Below are 17,928 nucleotides of genomic sequence, written 5' to 3'. Positions count from 1 at the left end.
GTGTCACTAATCCACGGCCTAATGGCGGTATGTCATCCCGTCCGCAGTCATGTAAGTGGAGGAGCGGCGTCCCCGGAGAACGGTTACTGCATGTCATACAGGCGCAGCGCTGCCGCTCTACTGCACAATCCCAGTCCTGTCCTAAAGCATTAAATACTGCAGCTGCTCCACCTGTAGCATCCAACAGCATCTAACTACAACTCCCAGCATTCACACCTCATCAGGGCATAGTATGAAGAGTCTATCACTACTGACCCGGCTGCAGAATGAGAAAAGACAAGCATGGCTGCTTTCTTAGAGAAACAGCGCCCCTTCAGTCTGTGGTAATGTGTGGTATTGCATCTTTACTCCAGCCAATTCTTTAACAGACATAAACAACCCCTTTAAGACCCGGCCCCTTTTACTAGTCCATAGCAGGACAGATTTGGTCTCCCGCTTAGCCTATCCGAGTGCATCAGGGAGAGGGGTGCTTGTCCTAATTCTCTTAGTGACCCGAATTTAACTGTACCACACTTGTACCCTCCTCTGTTCTGACTGCTTTATTTCCCAAATTACTGAGAGTGGGGAGGGGCCATTGAGCATTTCAACATAAAGAGCACAGCAGTGTGAGGACATGCCCCCAGTACAATCCTGGAATACTAATCCATATTTCACAGTCCTGTTGCTCCTAACAACATAAACACATGTATGATTACATATCTCTCCATGGACTGTCCAGGAACAGTTCACTACACTGCCTGCAAACAGCACAGAGCACAGCAGTGTGAGGACATGTCCCTGTACAAACATGCTGCTACCATCAACACACATAAAGGTATCTATAAAAACCCATCTCTCCGAGGACAATGCATAACACTGGCTGCACAGAGCACAGCAGTGTGAGGACAATCCTGGAATATAAATCCATATACCACAGTCCTGCTGCTAATAACAACACACACAAAGGTATGATTACACACATCTCTAGGGACAATACATAACGCTGGCAGGCACAGAGCACAGCAGTGTAAGGACACGCCCCAGTACAATCCTGGAATACAAATCCATATACAACACACACAAAGGTCTGAATACACACCTCTTTAGGGACAATGCAAAACAATGGGGCTTATTTACTACAGGTCCCGCGGCCGCATTTTCGGCGGGTTTCCGACTTTTCTGGGATCGCGCCGGCTTTCATGTGACAGAAATCGGTGGGCGGTCCGTCGGACGATCCAACGGATATAGACAAACCGCTGGATTTAACATTTCACTTTGTGTCGCAATCTAAGCGCTTACATGCATTGGGAAGAAGAAGGTAAACCCCCGCGGACCTGAGCGGGGAAGCGACACATGCAGGATATCGGGCGCACGCCCCAATATCTGCAGTCTGCATGGTCACGGCTGCTGACAGGTTCCCTAATGGGAAATAGTTGTGTTCACATGAACCCCATGTTACATTTTCCAGAGTGCAGCAATAGTTTTGGTATTAAAACCACCAAAACCTAATACCACAATGTATCTCCATAGGGAAGCACCAGACAGATCCACTAAGAGGCTCATGTATGTGATAATATGTAACATAAAGCCATGTGCCGGGGAGCACAGTACTGTATGTGGGGAGGGCTGGGGGTCCACATGAACCCAATGAGTCGCTCCCAGCCTCGTTCTGCCGTCTCAGCCGAGCGTTGATTATTCCCGCTCCGCCGCTTTCCATTGTACGGAAAATTTCCTTCCCTTTAATCGCTGTTCAGACATTCTCCAAGCAAAAAGTAAAGCAAAATGTCAGAACCGCGGCCGACGTTTTACAATACATTTTGCGTCGAGCGCTTAGGTGATAGGGTCTCCTGTATGTACGCGGGAACAGAGAGAGAACACGGGAAAAAAATCTCTGCAGGTCGCTCTGACCTCAAGATCAATAAAAGGGTACATTTTAATAACGTTTTTCCCGGAAAACTAAAATCAGCGGAATTTATTCAGTACAATGAAAAGAGCAGAGTAGGGGGAGGGGAGGGAGAAAAATCTGTGCAAAATGTACAAAATGAGGTGTAAACTGCTCAGAAACTAGATTTATTCCCATTTTTCTTTAGTGTTTATAGTGTGCAGCCATTGTTACAATGTATCAGTGTGGAGTCCAGGCTGTGTAGCTCACAGAGCATTGTCTAGACTGGATACAATTGTCTCCACTTCTCAGCTGAGAGCAGGACTAGATAAGTACATGGTTTGCAGACTGTATCCAGTCTAGACAATACTCTGTGAGCTACACAGCCTTGACTACAGACTGATACATTGTAGCAAAGTGGTGTTTGCAGCTGCTGATGTCGTATTTAGCTCACAGAGCATTATCTAGACTGGATACAATTATATCCAAAGGTTGCAAACCAAGCACATAGCTAATCCTGCTCTCAGCTGAGAAGTGGAGACAATTGTATACAGTCTAGACAATGCTCTGTGAGCTACACAGCCTGGACTCCAAACTGAAACAAACTAAAGAAAATATTTATAAAGCTGCTGTTCTGTTAAGCTCACAGAGCATTTTCTAATAATAATAATAACTCCAATATTTATATAGGGCACACAGATTATGCAGTGCTGCACAGTTTGCCAAAATCGGACCCTGTCCCCAATGGGGCTCACAACCTAATCAACCTACTAGTATGTTTTGGAGTGTGGGAGGAAACCGGAGAGAACATACAAACTCTTTGTATGATGTTGACCCTGGGACTTGAACCCAGGTCCCCAGCACTGCAAGGCTATAATACTAACCACTAAGCCACCACATTGTTTAGACTGGATACAATTGTCTCCACTTCTCAGCTGAGACTATGACTAGTTAAGTACAGAGTTTGTAGTCTAGGGATAGAATTGTATCCGGTCTAGACAATGCTCTGTGAGCTACTCAGCCTGGACTCCAGACTGAAACACAGGAACAAAACCTGTACTCCTGCTCTCAGCTGAGAAGTGGATACAATCTTTCCGCTGGTTTGTTTCAATGTATCAGTGTGGAGTCCTGGCTGTGTAGCTCACAGAGCATTTTCTAGACTGATACAATGGTCTCCACTTCTCAACTGAGCATAGGGTTACAAAAGTGTTCTCATTCACTGAAGGCAAGCAGTGATCTTGCAACAAAATCTACTAGAAAATTGCGCAACATCTAATTATAGAACAAGGAAATTTGTTTCCCTCTATTTAGAGGAAGGTACAAGGGATCTGATCTTGTGATTGGTGGAAGATTTGTCAAACTTGTACAATAAAACTTTAGCGCCACTGACGCCCACAGCAGAGCACCCAAGTGCTACCTCTATGTTTAGTAGCAGCATACTGATGGTTTCCACCAGGGCTCATACATCGGGTGCAGCTGTAGTCTCAGATCTTTCAGAAATTACCTTTTTAAAAAAAAAAAAAAAAAAAACCCATTTCAGCTTCTGCCGCCGCCGGTATTTACATGACAATGCGCCGTCAGGACGAAAAATAAAACAAAAATCTGTGAATTTCCATTTCCTGTGTAATATTCCCACGTGTCCGTGCAGTCGGAGGGTCGCACAATATCCGCTATTTACAGATTCCATTTCCAAATGCAATTTCAAATCTAATTATCCTTCAATCACTGTCCTCCCCCCGCGTCCTCGCTCGCCCCAGCCGCGGACCCGTGCAGCTTACGCAGCAGCTTTGTGCTGGATGCATCCGATGATTGAATCAGATGGTGAATAGATTCCCGGGGCGGGAGGCGGATGGGTGCATCCCATCTTCTCCCCCTATGTACTTATACATACACTGGGGGGCAGAGGGAAAAGATGATCCCCCTCCACACCACCACTGGGGTCAGGGCAGGAATGTACATCATGGGGAGGATATCCCAGTAAGACTATGAACGCATTTATTGGCCACAGAAAGACCAGTTCAACAGTAGCCCTGGGATTAAAGGGTGTGGGGTACAACAGTGGCCGCGAGATTAAAGGGAGAGCGTTACAACAGTGGCCGCGGGATTAAAGAGAGAGGGGTACAACCGTGGCCGCGGGATTAAAGGGAGAGCGGTACGACAGTGGCCGCGGGATTAAAGGGAGAGGGGTACAACCGTGGCCGCAGGATTAAAGGGAGAGCGGTACAACAGTGGCCGCGGGATTAAAGAGAGAGGGGTACAACAGTGGCCGCGAGATTAAAGGGAGAGCGTTACAACAGTGGCCGCGGGATTAAAGAGAGTGGGGTACAACCGTGGCCGCAGGATTAAAGGGAGAGCGGTACAACAGTGGCCGCGGGATTAAAGAGAGAGGGGTACAACAGTGGCCGCGGGATTAAAGGGAGAGGGGTACAACAGTGGCTGCAGGATTAAAGGGAGAGGGGTACAACAGTGGCCGCAGGATTAAAGGGAGAGGGGTACAACAGTGGCCGCGGGATTAAAGGGAGAGGGGTACAACAGTGGCCGCGGGATTAAAGGGAGAGGGGTACAACAATGGCCGCGGGATTAAAGGGAGAGGGGTACAACAGTGGCCGCGGGATTAAAGGGTGTGGGGTACAACCGTGGCCGCGAGATTAAAGGGAGAGGGGTACAACAATGGCCGCGGGATTAAAGGGAGAGGGGTACAACAGTGGCCGCGGGATTAAAGGGTGTGGGGTACAACAGTGGCCGCGGGATTAAAGAGAGAGGGGTACAACCGTGGCCGCAGGATTAAAGGGAGAGCGGTACAACAGTGGCCGCGGGATTAAAGAGAGAGGGGTACAACAGTGGCCGCGAGATTAAAGGGAGAGCGTTACAACAGTGGCCGCGGGATTAAAGAGAGAGGGGTACAACCGTGGCCGCAGGATTAAAGGGAGAGCGGTACAACAGTGGCCGCGGGATTAAAGAGAGAGGGGTACAACAGTGGCCGCGGGATTAAAGGGAGAGGGGTACAACAGTGGCCGCAGGATTAAAGGGAGAGGGGTACAACAGTGGCCGCAGGATTAAAGGGAGAGGGGTACAACAGTGGCCGCAGTATTAAAGGGAGAGGGGTACAACAGTGGCCGCGGGATTAAAGGGAGAGGGGTACAACAATGGCCGCGGGATTAAAGGGAGAGGGGTACAACAGTGGCCGCGGGATTAAAGGGAGAGGGGTACAACAGTGGCCGCAGGATTAAAGGGAGAGGGGAACAACAGTGAGCTAGAGACCACGGGATTGGGGGAGATTGTAGAGCAGGTAGTAATAGAGAAATAATATTGTGACCATTGGGAACCCGGAAATAAGTAACCATCAATTTGGGTGGGGAGAGGAGCTGGGGAGTCCTTAAGGGGATGATGTTTCAGCAAATAATTAATAATGATTGTATAATGAAAAGTTATACAATTTTCCAACATGGGACAATGTTGCCCACTAAATTTGGAAAGGGGGCTCAAATCCACCACATTTGTAAGAGGGTAGTCCAAAGAAGGTCTAATTAGTTTGGGAGGTCTCCTATTTGGGAGGGGCAACCGATCTGGAAACAAGAGTGCGGGTCAGCAGTGACCACCAGATTTGGAGAGAGGTCCAAGATTCTACTGATCCACCCCGCTACACATCCTCTGCTCCCATTTCACCAGGTTTGCCATTCAGGGGCCTGAGAAATCTGGGTACTCTGTTTATGATGATGAGCACCAGGGATTAGCTGTGTTATGAGCTGCTCATTGTTACATCGTATGTAAGCAGAGTGCAGGCGGCAGGTCGCTCTCCGTCTGGAGACGTTCTCCTCCATGGAATGTGCTGAAATAAAAGAGCCTGGTTTTTCCACTACATGAAGTGGTGGGGACCACCCAGGCCGGGAACATACGCACCACTCACTACACAAGCAGCTGCACCACAAATCCAGAAGCGACTGCGTTCCACAGCGTCACATGCTCTGTCCTCACAGCCGCCACAAACATCAGCTCTGCGGCCGGCAAGACGACCGGCTGCACCCAAAGAGTAAATATTATCATAGAGGCTGCGCCAAAGGGTGAAGAGAGGATCTGCAGCGGTGCCCGGCGTCTTCTCATCATCACTGAGAGCAAACACTACTGACTGCAATATATATATACCTGCATACTACAAACAGATAGTGACCCCCTGATTTATCAGCCGGTTTAACCAATGTTGGGTATTATCCCTGGAGAGATATGTAAATATACCTCTGTGTGTGTTGTTAGTAGCAGCAGGACTGTGACATGTGGATTTATATTCTAATGAAGGCATGTCCTCACACTGCTGTGCTTAGTTCTCTCTGAAGCCTGTGTGATGTATTGTGCCTGGAGAGATGTGTAATGAGACCTTTGTGAAGTCCTTGAGAAGCAGGACTGTGAAATATGGATTTATATTCCAGAATTTCTGAGTGAATGGTATAGTATTCATCCACAGGCCTTCTAAACCTGTCACTCACGACAGAAGGGGTGCCGTGGAGCAGTTCTGTTCAAAGTGCAGAGAGCACAGCAGTGTGAGGACACACTCCCAGTACACTTGGAGAAGTTACAATCCTCGAGTATAAATCCATATATCACGGTTCATCTGCAACTAGCAAAATACAGAGAGATACGATTACACATCTCTCCAGGGACTAACACTGGCTTCAGAGAACACAGAACACAGCAGTGTGAGGAGTCGGAACAGAGCACAGCTGCAGTGGACAGAACGATACAGCTAAATAAGCCAATAATGAGATTACTGTAGACTCTAATAGACATCACAGCTATGTTATAGGTGTGTCTTAATAGAGCAGGGCTGCAGTGTAAAGCACAAGCAAGTCCAGAGCAGAACTCTCATCATCCGATTATCTCACATTCTTACAGACAATGCAGCTGACCTGGAGTCACTTCTCTTAGAAGTCGCGTGTAACATCTCCTTAGACTCTCATATATTATATTATTTTCAATTATCATGAACAGATAAGATTTTCCATTCCCCGGCGAGCACTCATCATCATCAGCCCCGCAAATAACAACACTAATAATGGCTTCTTAATGCCGCAGCATTACCGCCACCACCGCTCTGACACTTCTTATAACGCCACGGCTGCTGTCTATTAACCCACTCATATCCAGTTAACATCTGCCTCCTTCTGGTTACTAACCTGCAACACTTCACCTCCATGCCCTGCTAATGTGAGGTACTAAGGGCATGCTGGTAGTTGTAGTGTCACAACACTTGGAGAGCAATGCCGACTACCAAATAGGAAACCTAAATGCTGGTATCTGACAGAACTTTTCTAAATTTCTCAGAGAAACGTCCTTAAACAAATATGCTATAAATCACAGGAAAGCTGGGAAAATATGGCCATCCACTACAGTTACCCATGGAGTAGCCTAGTGCTCTGCATTTTGGCAGATTTTCCATTCAGGTGCCCAGGAAAGCCAGATGATAAATATGTTGGATTGTAATACTCTGCATCCAGCTTTCTTAAAACTAGATTAAGGTTCCATTCAAGAACAGATTTGCTTTTCAAGCCCCTCAGGCGGCGGTCACACGTGGCGTTTTGAACCTGTTCTTGGCCCGTTTTGAAGCAGTCCGTCAAAAAACGCATGCGTTTTTGAAAACGCATCTGTTTGTGATCGGTTTAAATTACCGTAAGAAATTAGGAAAACTGGTCGAAAACACATGAGTTTTCAAAAAGTGCATGCGTTTTTTAAACGGATTCAAAACGCCAGTTTAAGGCTGCGGTCACACGTTCTGGATTGCATTTCTGAATGCAATCCAGCCGGAACGGGGAGAAGCTTGGCCTGATTCCATTTGCGTTTCAAGTAAAATTCATGCGATTGATAACACGCAGCACATGTAAACAATACAAAATATGCTGTGTTTGTTACCATTCGCATGCGTTTCACTAAAAACTTATATGGGATCGGGCCAAGCCCTTCCCTGTTCCAAAATGCAATTCAACCAGAATGTGTGAATGTGGCCATAGAAAGCTGGACCAACTTTCCCAAATCAGCTCCATTTCACCTAACTTGTCCAGGCTCCTGAACAGCCATTATGCCCAATTACGTAAGCAGTGTGAGGATGAAGCATTGCATAGCCAGGAAAATTTGCCAATCACGACCCTTGGAAAGCTGAACCACCAACATAACGACCATCATTTTCTATAACATATTTGTCACCTAGCTTTTCCAAGTTCCCAAACGGCCATTTTTAAGTGATGTAACAGTGTCATGATGTACTGTTCCATAGCAGAGCAAAAGTGCCATTAAGGCCACTGGGAAAACATACTGATAAATCTCATCATACTGGAAGCCACCCAGCTTTTCCAAACCCAGATAATTCCCAAACCACACATTAGGCCTCATACAATCTCTATTCAAGTGAAATCAACCAATCACAGCTTAACGTTCAAATCTCCAACTGGTCTGCAATCATTTAAGCAGTGCTGTGATTGGTTGCTAAGGAAACATGGGAGAAGTGCACTAGATGTGCATAGCAACCAGATTGTGGCTTTCATTTTTATAAAACATGCTATCCGATACTAACTTCTGTAAATCTCCTCCATTGTCTTTATAGGAAGCCATTAGAGGAAAATGTAATTAACCGAGGCGAGCAATGATGGACTGCTGCTTCAAAACAAACTGCGCTATCTTCCGCCAGAGTCAATTATTCCGGGTCTTTGTGCAGGAACGAAACGCGTCTTACGCGGGACAATGCGAGACGGAATAATCATCTGACAGAAAATGAAATGTTCCAGGCGGAAGCGTCTGAAGCCTCTAATTACAGAAGAGGAAAGCGCCATTGCTGAAGTGATTAAGAGGAGGGGAGGTCATGTGACTCCTGGGGCCGCTGCTCGCAGCTGTATGCCCCTATCTGCCACTTCAATATTATTCTTAAGATTTTTCCAGCCAATTCTCCTTTCAAAGATCTGTAAAATCTTTATTTATTTCTTTTTTAATCATTTGTGACACAGTACCAATTCTGTGTAATATTTGGGGCTTCTACTCCAATCACAGCCAAAGCTGCTTTCAAATCTTTCTGAGTTTCTATGCTTAACCCCGCCATTTTCAATAGATCACTTACAAGACTCCTTAATGTACTGTCCACTCCAGCTTTGGATGTGAATGGAGAAGATGACTTCATAAACAAGACTCATGTCCTGCCAGCTTGTAGGGAATGGAAATTTTCTAGCCATTTCCCCTTTCAAAAAACTGTAAAAATTCTTAATTTTTTTTACTTGTAATCATTTGTGACACAGTACCAATTCTGTATAATATTGGTGGCTTCTACTCCAATGACAGTCAAAGCTGCTTTCAAATTTCTCAGTTTCTCTGCTATTATATTTCAATAGATGGTACACTCTTACAACTGTCCATTGCAGCTTTGGATGTGAATGGAGAAGAGGACTTCATAAATAAGACTCATGTCCTGCCAACTCTTAGGAAATGGAACTTTAAGGGAATTCTGAAATGCTGGTTTAGATGTGAATGGAGAAGAAAAGTAATTTTCATCACAGTATTGCACTACAACTCCAATCACACCCAAAGCTGCTTTAAAATTCTCCTTCCCATAGTGATAGACATTCACTTCTTAGTGAGATAAGCGACCAATCAAATGGGACTCTGTCCTTTAAGATCCCACAATGCAGAATCCAAATACCAGCTTTAGATGTGACTAGAGAAGACACGTTCCCAAAAAAATTGAAATCTGCATATATGTGTATATACATACACATCCCTGCAATAAATACACCGGCAGAGTTGCTGCAGAACCTCAAACGCAAGATGGGTAGGTGCAGATTACAATCTCCTGGTAAGAGCATGAGAGACCCTCCCTCAGTGTAATGATATATTATATATCCGCTCCAGGGAAGTTTTCCTGAAAAATAAACAAATTCAGCCAAATATGTCATTTAAAAAAAAAAACTACTCTATTGATTAAATTTGGGATGTTTCTCCCATAATTTGGGTAAATATGATCCGCATCTGGAGTCACCCTTTAAATCAGTGATGTCACTAATTGCTTCCACTATGATCCGCTACTGGTAAGCTGTAGGAAATCCCAGCGTCTCGATGACATCCCATATGCAAACCAGACAGGCAAGGCCGCCTCCATACCTCCGCCATTACTCCTCACACCTTGATATTTACCTTGCAAATCACCTACTCCAGTATCATCATCACATATACATCTACACCGCTCAAAGTATCTGGAACAATCCTAAAAATTTGCAATACAGCACCTACAGATGTCACCACCCAGCTTTCCGCAAACCCTGACCCACATACAATACCATCTATTATAAGGTCATATATCTACCTACCCCTCCCCCCTACTCCCACTGTACCCTGCTGCCAAGAAAAACGCTAAAACAATCAGGAATCGCTGACTTGTAGCAGAGTTCACCTCGTCTCCTGCATTTCCCAAGGAAACAGCTGGGATCGGGCATCGGGCCAAAGAGCTCACATTTTACAAGCAGCAGTTTCCGGGTAACCTGGGGATCACGAGTGGTTAGAGCGCCCAGCCAGATCCCTGAACAGGATATGAAGGAGCACGGCTTATGGAGATCACAGATAATCATCAAATATCATATAGCAAATAATCATTACTGGAATTATATGCCTCAAACTTCTCACAGCTGAGGGTTTGTTACAGTTGTATAAAGTCCAGACAGTATTCGGTGAGCTAAACAGATCATCAGAATAAAAAGTATCAGTCTGGAGTCCTGATGGATACAATCACAGGTAGGATGCATCTGTAACAAAGCCTCAGCTGTTTGTGGTGCGCAAGATTTATCATTCATTCCTATCTATGGGGTCAAGAGTCTAGTGCAGAAAACGTTATATGAGCTGAACAGCCTGAACAGTAGACTGATACATTGTAGCAAACTAGCAGAGAGATCTGTGTTGAGCTCACAGAGTATTGTCTAGAATGGATACAATTGTATCTATATACAAGGATTGGCCCCGCCTCTTAGTGGTCTAAACTATTCAGAAGCCACGCCCAGTGTGAACGAAGCAATCTGCTGAAAAGCAGGATGGTTTTGGATTTGACTACACTATAATTCATGTTTTTGGGTAAATTTTCACAAAAAGCTACAGATTCTGTGTAAATAATGTGATGGTGAAGACATCTGTGTACAGAGATATTTAAGATGAAACAATCCTTTAAGTGATACAGGGGTCCCCAGGCTTCTGTGATTAAGCGATAGTCAATTACAATCTCTGCAGGAGTCTGGGGGTGTCAGGATGTGGCTCCCCTGAACTTTTCAACCTTGAGGAGAGTGCGGAGGTGGCGGCGTGATCTTGGGTATCCACGGGATATGCAGATCAATCCCCGCTAAACACTTTTATTGATGCGCTCTTTAGAAAAGCTTAAGCTGCAGATTACACCCGGGCGACGCCTCATTAAGGGCCTCTCAGGGGGATTGTGTACACGAGCCGCCGCGCAAACACGAACCCGCAGGCTGGAAACCGACACGCAGTGCGGCACGGGTCCTGCCATCCTCAACACGACGATTAGGAACCTGCTGCCAAATGTGCAAATACAAAAAAAAAAAAAGCTAAAAAAAATAAAAATAATAAAAATGCAACTACACAACAAGCCCAAAACAAGAGGATTTTATCACATATTGCCACGGCACACGGGATCTGCCACATCTTTTGGACTTTATGAGATTGTACTGCTCTTTTACTCCAGTGGGGGGCTCTGAAGGGATCTGCCACTATTTTGGGGAATTTTTCATAGCCATGCCCATTTTCCCCAACTTCTGTTAAAAAGTAGTTGACAAATTTTAGTGCAGGACTTGATAAGGTTAGGGGTCAAACTTGGGGATCCACATGAGGCTAATATCACATGGGAGCTCAAAATGTGGTTTGGGAGTTCTCTCCTGGGTTACAAAAAGTGGTTTGGGGATCTGCTCTGAGCATTGGAATCCGGGCTGTGGAGTCAGAATCAGCGAGTGGACGGACTACACACCTCAACTTCAAAGATGCACCAACCCTACAGCACAGCACTTAATACCACCCCAGAAACCAAATAGTGCATTCAGAGCAGCCAGTAATAACACTGGAGACCTTAGAGCAGACAAAACTGGAGACCATAAAGCAAATAACAATAATATTGGAGAGACCCCAAAGTGGACTAATACTGAAGACTCCCAGAGCGGAAAACTATTAATACTTGAGTCCCCCAGAGCAGATTAAAAAAATTAATAAATCTTCTCCTGGCTGATCTTGTCCTCCATGCGCTGTTCTGCTCCGTGTCCCGCTGGTTGTATGCGGCAGAATCAGGACTCAGGGGACCCAGGAGCAGTACAGTACCGTTGACAAGTACTTACCTCTCCTGCGTCCTCTCCTGCTCATAGGGCAGCTCTGCTCAGTGTCCAATGCATACAACCAGTGTCAGGAGAGGACATGGGAGCAGTGAGGGCTTCTCAGCTGCACTCACCCCACTCATGGCTTCACAGGCTGTATGTGGCCGATCAACCACTGGTTGTGCACCCTCTTGTCTTTTAGTTAGGATGAATGTGAGTTGCACTTTATGTACATGCTCAGTAATGAACCTTGTCCACTTCAGATCAGAGGACTAAGGCACTGGGAAGGTATGGCTGCATCTATTTCAGCACTCCAGGACTGTGGAGCCAAAGTCGGTGACCATTCTGGTGGAGCTGGAGTCGGAATTGAAGTTGGGGAAATTGAGGGGTCAGAAGTTTGGCTCTGATCTGGGGGTAAGAATTGAGTTAGGGGTCTCATCTGGGAATTAGAACAAGGGTAAGGGTCTCATCTGGTTAGGGGTTTGCTCAGGGGGTTATACTTATCATTACAGGGCAAACCTTTCCCCTTCACAACTGCAGACAGAAGAAAGGAGTTAAACGCCTCCACAGCCGCTGCGCATCCTACATGTGTCACCGCGTTACACAAACAGCGGGCGAGGGATACGTAGGAGATAATCAAATAGATGACACAGAGGCAACGCAAACATGACCGCCAGGACCCCCAACACTAAACACACCCACCCTCAGCCAGCCCAGACCTCAATATAGAAAGGCTAATACACAGAGGGAGACTATGAACTGACAGCAAGCACAGGTCTTGACGTGTAAAGAAAAGAACATTTAAAACATTTCATTATGAAGACTTTTGGTGACATTTGAACTCTGACCCGGAGGTCGGAATCAGTTTAGGTCCGGTCTGGAGGTGTGGATGGGTTTAGGCGTCGGATCTGGTGGGGTTAAGTGTTTGCTTATATTCTGTTCTGGGGGGGGGGGGGGGGTGTCTCATCTAAATGGGGTCTAAGATGGGGGGGTCTCATCTAAATTGCCCTGCATCTTTTACATGGGACTGCTAGTAAGCCTACTATATGATCTCATGTTTTCAGGCAGCAACACTCATCGTTTCCCTGGAAGACTTTGTCATGGCTCCTGTGAATCACACTTTCCTTCCCCTGCTCCAATGTCGGATTCCAATAGCGGGAGTTCTCCGGCTGATGTGAAACTACAACTCCCAGCATGGCAGACTCAGCGCAGCTGGAGAAGTGTCCCTACGTAGATCACCATGTGGCTGTCAGAACACGATGGGAGTGGTAGTTTCATCATAGATTTACAGGTGATATTGTGTCATGATGCAATAAATATTCCTACTCTGCTGTTTATCTGTACCTGGGAAAGCTGAGTGATAGCAATATACTGGATTTGGTTGTCACCCCAACTTCCCTCCCTCTGCAGTTCCCAATAAGACAATACAGAAGGGGGTTAAGTGGATATCTTAGGATCTGTCCCTTTAAAAGAGCTCCTTATATTTAAAGGGGCAGACCATTCCCAGGGGAAGGAGGGAGGGGAATAGCGCCCCCTCCCACACGGCTTCACACTTTTAGTAGCTGCACTAAGCTCTCCCCCGATGGAGAAGTCACATGTTTAATACATTCCAAATTCCGTGCGCAATTCTGTTTTTATTTTTCGCCAGATTTCACACCTCCTCCTCGTCCTCCTCCTGCGGCTGCTGAAGTGGCGGAGCGCCTCAATATTAAGGAAAAATTCCAAGAGGAAGAGCGGGATATTAGGCAGCTTTAAAGCTCCAGTACAGCCGCATCTTTGTCGCTGATCACATGGATTATGTTATACAATGTATCATATCATTCCTTACTGGGTCCATTCCTAAATTGTGAATAGAATTCCCGAGGTGCGGTAAAGACTGACACCTCTACAGGAAGATGTCAGGATATTCTCTTCTCCCCAGCTATGGCTCCTTCCAAAAAGATGATATCATTGCCCCGAGCACCTCACCCCAGTGCGCTATGGTCTGGAATTTGCAGCCTTTAAAAGGCGCACGTAGGGACTGTACCTTTAAAAATACACGCCCCCAAGGTGACATTTACACCCAAAAGGAATCCACTTAAAGGGGAATATGCACCCCTGCAGGGGAAATTCAGTGCACCCCACCTTCTGACTACAGGGCTTAGTCATTGACTCTGTGGAGGACAAAATCAGGTCCCTATGAATGGACATGCCCTTTAATTACCTGCGCCAGCAGCAAACCGTAGACCGACCACTATGTCCTACTTATGTCAGAGCGGGATACAGTGCCTCCCTGTGATTTGTCAGAAGCAGTCACATGACAGAATAGGTGTCTATACCCTTAATCCTACATTAGTTTTCTTTCTTTCTGGGAAACCAAGCTAATTATCATGATAAGAGTCGTCACTCAGCTTTTCCAGATTCCTAAAAGGCGAATCAGTCAGTAAGACTTTCTCTACACCTGTAGACATTGCTATTCTGGACTTCTGGAAAGTTGGGTGACAAGTTATAATATGATTCTTAACCTTCCTGTCCATAGGAAGTGTTCTAGGAAAGCTGGGTGATAACTTATTTATGATCTATGTACATACAGGTTGTCATCCAGCATTCCCAACATCCTGAATGGCAAGTCACCTTATTCACAGCCATATGTCAATGGCTCCTACATCGCTGCAAACTGTCCATAAAGCTGGGTAACAACTAGTGAGCTATGATATAGCTCATCACACATCTTCCCCAGGCTCCTGAATGGCAAGTTAACCTACATATACAGCCATATAAATCATGCTCCTCCATAGGGCAATAGCCATACAGGTTACCACACAGCTCTCCCAGGCTGCTGAATGGCAACTTTATATACACATACACCAAATGCTCCAACAGTGCTACATACAGTCCATATAGACCACATGGCTGGATGCTTAATATAGACATACAGCCATAATGAATGCCACACAGCTTTCCCAAGCTCCAGAATTTCAACACAACTTATTAACAATATCAGCTTCTGCATTTCTGTTGAGTGTGCAAATGGGATTCCAGGAAAGCTTTCCCAGGCTCCTGAATGGCACATTAGCTTATATTCAAACACCAAATGCTTCAGCAGTGCAGTACACCAACCACCATGCATAATACATTAGGAAGTCTGGCCATAGACTGTGACCCAGCTTTCTCATGCTCCTGAATGGCAAGTCAGCTGACATACGTTGCCCTACTCCACATTTCTATAGACATTCCATATAGGATTACATATGTGACAATTTGATGTAGCCATACAGACGGTCACAAAGCTTTGCCAGGCTCCTGAACTGCAATTCAACTTACATTCACCACCATACTGCCCCCTGGGTAATGCTGGGTAAGCTGGGTAAGGGTATAGCTGCTTTTCTCAGTGACAGATATCAGGTATAACCTAATAGGGTTATTATTAAAGGGATCCCCTCCATGAGGGACAGTAACAAACATCCGCAGGCACAAGCAAGCTCCGGGCATCATCCTGGCACACAGCTCTGCAGCGTCACCTTAAATTCTCCCTGGCAGTTTCCATTTTTAGAAACAGATAATCCTGCAGCGCACGTGGATCGCCAATCCCCAAAACAATGGTCTCCGGTGAATGAAATGCACACAGCAAGCTATAAATAAACGTAAGGCGCCATATGCCCTCGGCACAGCCCTGGCACTAAGGAGGAGGGAGCTCTGCCAGGTAACAAAGCCTGCAGGCTCCAGGACTGGCACATCACCATTGGCATCTCTCAACATATTACACAACACTGATCCAAATACCCAGCGGTGACAGTGGATATCCGAGTTATAGGATGACAGAGCCGCCACCCTCCGTGCCCGGGCACAATGCACGGCATTACCTGATGTAAACATCAATAGTTAGATGTAATATACTTCACAGCTCAGGGTTTGTCACAATGTATTCACTGATTGTAAACAATGTTTATATTCACTGACAACAAGCAGAGGTAAATAAAACTAAAAGGTAAACAACTATAACAAAAAAATCAAGTTACAGCCCTGAATCTGAATAATGTCAAGCAGTGACCCCCCTGTGCCCTCTCCCTGGAGAACCACAAGTACCAGAATCCAAGTACTCACTACTTAAGCTTTGCAGAAGAACTACAAGTACCAGAAAATCCATAAGAGTGATGGTCCTGTGTGTTCTGATCTGACTGGCGCCCTATGGTGACTTTCACTATGCCAACTGGCTGGCAACTTCTCTTGTGCCATTCTATAAGGAAAACCTAAAAACACCATACTACAAGTACCAGAAAATACTGACCTAGTGGTGGGACTACAAGTATCAGCATGCCCAGGCAGCTATGAGGCTTGCTGACACTTTTGGTTCATATCCTTAACCTACAAGCCAAAATAGCCAAATGAAGCATACTGGGAGTAGTAGTCCTTGTGAAAAACTACAGGTAGCAGGAAGCCATGAGTCACATGAGCCATGCTGGTACTTGTAGTACTCTTGTACTGGGTCATCCCGGAAAAACAAGTACAAAGAATTATAGAACCGAATGAGACATGCTGGTACTTATAGCCGTACCGTACAGGGATTGCCCTCCTGAAGAACTACAAGTACAAGGATGCACAGAATGAGTTGAGACATGCTGGTACTTGTGGTCCTCCTGTGCACTGGGATAGCCATCCATGGAGAACTACTTGTACCAGAAGATCAGAATTAAAATTAGACATGCTGGTACTAGTAGTCCCACTGCACTGGTATAGTCCTTATGAAGTACAGGGATGCCTAGAATCAGATGAGGCATGCTGGCATTTGTAGTCCCCCTGCTAAAAGATTATCCTCCTGGAGAACAACAAGGACACCTAGAATAAGATGATACATTGTGATGCGTGTAGTCCCCCTTCACTGCCAGAGTCCCTCTATAGAACTACAAGTACAGGAAGCCTAGAATCAGGTGAGGCATGCTGGTATCTGTAGTCCCCTGCCAATGGGATTGTTCCTCCTGAAGAACAGGAAACCTAGAATCTGATGAGACATCACGGGACTTGTATGAACCTTGTAGCAAAATACAGGTAACAGGGAACCTAGAATGAGCAGAGGCATTTTGGTACTTGTAGTCCCCTGTACTGAGATGGTCTTCAAGGTGAACTACAAGTACAGGGAATCCCAGAATGAGCAGAGACATGCTGGTACTTGTAGTCCCCTGTACTGAGATGGTCTTCCTGGTGAACTACAAGTACAGGGAATCCCAGAATGAGCAGAGGCATGCTGGTACTTGTAGTCCCCTGTACTGAGATGGTCTTCAAGGTGAACTACAAGTACAGGGAATCCCAGAATGAGCAGAGGCATGCTGGTACTTGTAGTCCCCTGTACTGAGATGGTCTTCCTGGTGAACTACAAGTACAAGGAATCATAGAATGAGCAGAGACATGCTGGTACTTGTAGTCCCTGTACTGAGTGCTATTCCTGGTGAACTACAAGTACAAGGAATCCTAGAATGAGCAGAGGCATGCTGGTACTTGTAGTCCCCTGTACTGAGATGGTCTTCCTGGTGAACTACAAGTACAGGGAATCCCAGAATGAGCAGAGGCATGCTGGTACTTGTAGTCCCCTGTACTGAGATGGTCTTCCTGGTGAACTACAAGTACAGGGAATCCCAGAATGAGCAGAGGCATGCTGGTACTTGTAGTCCCCAGTACTGAGATGGTCTTCCTGGTGAACTACAAGTACAGGGAATCCCAGAATGAGCAGAGGCATGCTGGTACTTGTAGTCCCCTGTACTGAGA

The 17,928-nt window shown here is 45.9% G+C and overlaps 1 protein-coding gene across 4 annotated transcripts in view; it reads right to left on the bottom strand.

Moving 5' to 3' along the window:
- Window positions 1-17,928, bottom strand: part of GDPD5 (glycerophosphodiester phosphodiesterase domain containing 5) — a 138,065-nt gene that overhangs the window by 93,509 nt on the left and 26,628 nt on the right. The window lies entirely within an intron of this gene.

Source organism: Engystomops pustulosus, chromosome 2 (genome assembly GCF_040894005.1).
Source record: "Engystomops pustulosus chromosome 2, aEngPut4.maternal, whole genome shotgun sequence".
In the NCBI taxonomy this organism is placed as follows: domain Eukaryota; kingdom Metazoa; phylum Chordata; class Amphibia; order Anura; family Leptodactylidae; genus Engystomops; species Engystomops pustulosus.
The sequence above is the reverse complement of the archived record's forward strand: the minus strand, read 5'-3'. Positions and strand labels throughout refer to the sequence as shown.